This window comes from Parasteatoda tepidariorum, chromosome 3, assembly GCF_043381705.1.
Source record: "Parasteatoda tepidariorum isolate YZ-2023 chromosome 3, CAS_Ptep_4.0, whole genome shotgun sequence".
Taxonomy (NCBI): Eukaryota; Metazoa; Arthropoda; class Arachnida; order Araneae; family Theridiidae; genus Parasteatoda; species Parasteatoda tepidariorum.
The window spans coordinates 929,148-935,147 of NC_092206.1; positions in this window are offsets into that span (position 1 = coordinate 929,148).

Sequence of the window (6,000 nt, forward strand, 5' to 3'; positions counted from 1 at the left end):
ATGACTATTATTTGCAATTAAACCCTCTGAGCATCGGACAAATTTCTTATTTATATTGTTTTTTCCGGTTCTTGCAGCAGATGAAATCAGGTGGTTCGACGATGCCCGATCCCGACAAAGGTTTTTATTTTTAACAAAAACTGGCCTCCTCATTAAAGTACAGTTTGCTGAAATGCCTGTACAACAACATCCTTATCTGTTCTAGGTATTCCACTGGTATTTGTTGTCATAAAGTTACCTCCAGGAGTGAAATATTCTTGGTTATCACGAAGACAAATTAAAAAGATTTTGTTTGAAAATAAAATTGTATCAAAGATGTGCACTCATACTATTAGACGCACTATAGGATGATGCTATGTAAAATCTTAATGATCTGCAGGTGATACTCTATACAGCTTCATTGCTCTTATGCGGTTTGTACTTGTTAGCGTCTAAATCGGTTAACATTGTCATGCAATACGTTAAAAATAGGAAGTCTATAAAATATCTCCTGAATAACAACTCATGTGTTTAAATATAAAAGCCTATAAACTCGTGCAAAACATGTCATTATTAAAACAGTTCAGTGCGTCTCCTAATTGAATATACATTATTATAATGTATTCATAAAATACCTGGTATAATAAATATCCTATATCGTCTCATTTATCCTCTCGTCAAATTTATATTACACTAGGGGGCTAAGCCCCCTGTTCGCTGCCGCTCACCAACCCCGATTATTGCTTCGCAATAATTATCTTTTCTTGGCAGAAAACAATTTTTCTATTAAATTTAAAATTATTCACTTAACATATATGTACTAAAAGGAATTCTGTTTACTTACTCTTGTGCCTCTACTTCCCACGTCTAAATATTACTCTCAAATATTACTTTACCCAAATATTAGATCTCTTGGTGAACGGAAGTGATTTTTCGAAGTAATCATTTTTTAAAATAACATTTATATTCTTATAGCATTGTATTGTTCAAACAAATTTGATGAGTTCACAACCATAATTTAATACTCTCGCTAATAGTAGCAGTACTGGAAAATAAGTTTAAATTAGGGATACAAAAATATTTAAAGAAAAACAATACCTTTACGACTATTGTTAATTTTGTGCTGATGACAACCAAAACAATATGGAAATGAATGAGGGAAAACTGCATCCTACCACGTGATTTTCTGGCCAATAAAAATGCACCGACAACAATGGTAAACTGCGACACCATCATTAGAATTTTATATATAGTAAGATATCGACTCATTAAACCCAATGATACACTAACAGTCACATAACACAACAGTCACATAAAAACAATACAGCTGTACAGAGTATCACGTGATAATTAAGATTTTACATAGAATCTTACAGTGTGTCTAATAATTTGGTCAGGTATTGTAAAGATTCCATTGCAGACAGCGATAGAAACACAATTAAATGTAGATCGCAGAACTTCCCCCTCCCCCCAGACCTACAAAAACAAGTATTTTTATTTTTGCTATCCTAAGAAGACAATTCACTTTTAAAAAAAAAAAAAACGTAAGTGCGTCATTATTGTAATGAGCATTAAGGGCGCTGGATGATCAAAACGTATGAATAGTCACTCATAACAGTTACAAATTAACGACAGAATGTAAATTCATTAAAAACTTCTGTTTGATGTGTTTAAAAAAGCATTCGATGGATTGTCTTTAGCCAAGCATCATTATTTTTTTCTGAATTTCGCTTTTATGTGTCAATAAAATGGAAATTTTATTTATTTCTGGGCCGGCCTATAAAATTGTTCTGAGAGGTGTCCTTTTTTTTTCTTCTTCTTTTTTTTTGTTGTTGAAAATGCCTTTCGGTCAGCAATCTTTCGAGTAAAAACCTAGTCTGGCAAGAAATTCGGCGTTTGACCTTTCAACATCTTTTTCTGGTCCTTCCCTGGGATCAAAAAGGCAGGAAGTGGATTTTGTAGCCCCCGGATACAAAATTGTTTCTTTTCCCTCTCTCTACTACTTAGAGAGTACAATCACGTACACTACAACTGTACTATACGTCGTTCTTTCCCTCTCCTACAAATGTTGCATTTAAGAGAGAGGCCTCTTCCTTCCCTTTGGGTCTTTTCTAACCTAACCAACAATTTCTGCCATCACAGAAATTTTTTATTTTTATTTTTGGTTAGAGAAACATGAATCATGATGGAATTTTGAATAATCCTTGCTAAGACTTTTACGAATTTACTGAAGCAAGTTTACTTTACACAAAAGATCATTCCTGACTAAGGCAGGGGCATACGGGGCTGCCTCCCCAGTCCCCCGCATTACAGTAGGCCCCCAAATCGAATCGATCGTATGAACACGATCTATATTTCGTAAATCCATAACTTTCAAGTGCGGAATTCAGCTAAATTTTCGCAATGAAGATGGACAAATCTGTATTTTTACATATAGCAAAATGCGATGTGTTTACAAAAATACGGCAACAGTACGATGAACAGTCGTAATGACGTCAATTAATCCTTCATGTCAGCAAGGATTCTTTGCAGCTCAACAATGAGAAAACTGCATTCGGCATGGATGGACATAGAATTATCAATAAAATGGATAGAGGGCGATATTTCGTCAGACCATTGGAGGGGACTTAATATCTATTTTAGGTCCTAGTCAATTTTCTTGGGGCTGTGCTTGGGGGTGTGCTTCATTCATAAGAAGGCGGACAACAGTTTCATCCATCTAGATTTGGCTTTATTTCACTATTCTGGCGCACACGCTTAAAATTTTTATGCGGCAGTCAATCTTAAACTGATAGGAGTGTGAGCAGGTGTGTGAGGCAGGTTGGCCTCACACACCTGCAGATAATTATGGGGTTAAACTCAGGTAGGAACTTCCGAGGATGGATAGTGATGTAGCCTTTTCTTGTGATCTACAATCAGGTGAAAAATTAAATACCTTTATATTCCTTCCTATTAAATATCTTCATTACTGAAGTAGGGAAGCAGAAGGGGGCCCAATTAGGCTAAACTCGGGCCCTGGACAAGGTTGTTTAAGAGCAGGTTCTAAATTATTACTGTTAATATTTACAAACTTATACCAAGACAATTCCACAATCAGCGCTCTCAAACAGGTTATTGAATGGTTTATATGATTTTCAAGTTTGGAAAAAATATTATTTCAAAATGTAAGGAATTTTTCAGCATTTTTCCTAATCGAATTTCGTCGATTTATTTAAAAAAAAAAAAAATTCTAAAAAATCTAAAAGTAGTCAAATGCATGCTATTTATTCATTTTATTTTAGAGGTTTTTCTTAATTTATACCATAGGGAATAGAATCTATTATTAATTAGAATTAAAATTACATAATAAACATTACGAAATAATCAATTATTTCATTAGTGTTTTAGTAACTCTTGATTAGACATTTCTTCTAGAGGAATTTAGAAAGGGATTGATATCTTTGTTTAACAATAAACATACCATAACCGATCAAATGACCGTTTAAGAGCTCCTCTTATCACATTTTACCGTTTTCCCACATTTGATTTCATGAATTTTTCTAACAATTGCATGCAGTTAATAATCTATTATTATCATTATTATTGTATTTTGTTTGTTTCGAATAGTACGTGTCGTATACCTATTTCTACCACAATCGGTCATTGGACCGGGAGAACAATTTATTGCTTTATAAGGTTATCAGAAATGACGTTGTCATGCGCGTTCAACGTATTGCATTCGATGAGTTGCACATTTCTGCAAAGACTGTTGCGTAGTGAGTTCAATCAGAATAACTGTGAATTCAAATTTCAAGACATTTCCTAACATTTTAGATTGACATTTTTGTGTCAGAAAAAGTGACAAAAACTAAATGTTTTGGTAAGTTGCTTATATTTTATGTGGATGGCTTTACTTCATTTTTAACGAACTGTTAATTTTTACCCAGAAAAATCTCAAAACAATCAAGACAGCACGAGTTCTTTGAAGAAATAATATTAATTATAAGAATAATTATAATTCTTATATATTTTTATAATTATAAGAATTATTATCGAAATAATAATGCGAAGAAATATGTTTGTGGAAAATGTAGACTATAAACACCCTGTATATGTAGAAAAATGCGTTGAGCGATGAATACAAAAGTCTCATTCTTTGTGTGTTGTAATACATAAAAATGGGCAATATACAATTTTGTTGAATTATAATAAAGTTTTTTAAAGTCCTTCCTAACATCCCTATTTCATACATTCAATGGAGAAACATAAAGTCTGATCATTTGATTGGCTATGGTAGAAATAGTGATATGTTTAGTGTTAAAAATCTTCCTCGAAAACAAAAACTTTAAACTTAAATCTTGCGAAGAAACGGATTCATTGTAGTACCTCAGTGATGGGTAGTACACTATTTTTTGGAGTCCGGATTTTCTAAATGATTCACATTGCATTTAAATTTAATTGCTTCCACATTTATTGATGGACTCGTTCCCACTATTCACGATGCATTTAAAACCAAACTATTTTCTACCTATCCTTGAAATAGAAACTCATTTCAATTATCATGAAAGAGGGTGAAAATTTGAGCACACATATCAAAAAAGTTTGTCAGAATCAAAAAAAGGGAAGAAAAAAAAATAAGAGAGGGGGATGGAATCCGGGTCAAAAACTCTGTGACCCACGCGTGGTCTTAACCTAGAAACACACTGAAAGAATGAGCGAAAACTGAAAATCGTTTATTTTTCTTCTTCTTTCCCCCCATTGTCATTAAATGAAAGAAGATTTTCTTTTCGGATGTTTCAACTGAAAATGGTGCAGGGAGGAATGACACCGTATTTTGTCGACCCACAGTCGATGAACTGTAATCAGGAGTCGATAAAAATGGTGTTGGATATTTTATCAGCGGATCACTCAATATTTCTAACACTGAAACATTTTAGAAACGGGTATTTGAAACTAGTGGCATACTTGACTGTAGAAATGTTTTTCAATCTTTCATTTGAATTTAAAAAAACTCGTTTTTTTTTAATAACAAACCGAAAATGATTAGATATGCAGTGGCCATATTATATTAGACGCACTCTAAGATTCCATGTAAAATCTTAATGACTCAGGTCTATACAGCGCTCTATTTTATTTTTTATTTTATAACCATCGTTGAACAGCCGACCCAATTTCATGGGTTTACGACTACTTACGTTCAACTCCGTAGCCTTGTAATTTTGAACCAATCCAGAAGACACGGAAACTCCTGGATCAGTACCCCCAGAGGTATTGATTTGTCGTGGGAACATGGAGGACTTTGAGACTCGACAGATTTAACGCGCATCAGTCACCATTTACTAGTAAATACTAATAATTAAGATAATCTTACACAGCGTCTAATAATTTGGCTGTACTTTACTCTGATGGTCTTCAACCTCTTATCAAATACTATTTAGTTGAGAAAATTGAAGGAGACCCATAGCATTTAAACCCAACAGTACTTCTTTGAATCTCTTATCTGAATATGGGAGAAGATCCTGTACTTTGTTCCCATCTTTTATTTCAATTAAGTTTTTTTAAAGAATGCACAGGAATATTTTTGCTGCATTGCATACTATGCTGAGATTCCAAATTTTCATTTAAGTGAGACATATTTCATAAACCCCAGTAGGCTCTAGTAAAAATAAGCCACGTACTTGTACACGCGGCAGTACAAAAACTTTTTAAGACTAAAATAGCGTTCCAATTGAGTATAAGAAAATTGCTGTCAAACGTCTAATTTTGTCCGCATTATACTGTAGTGCAATTTTAAAAACAAAGATAATAGAGAAAAACGACTTCACAAATATTATTTTTTGCCATGCTTAGAAGATATACACTGATTAAAAAAAATCATTTTTGAAAAAAAAAAATTACCAAGATTAAGCTCATCATACAAAAAGGCCAAATCTATCAACATCTCAATTTTGAATTTGATGTCACGTGACGTTGATTTTTTGTTGTTGCTGTTTTACGTCAATATAGTGTCACTACTACCGCTTGAGCCGTGAGGGCCTAGGG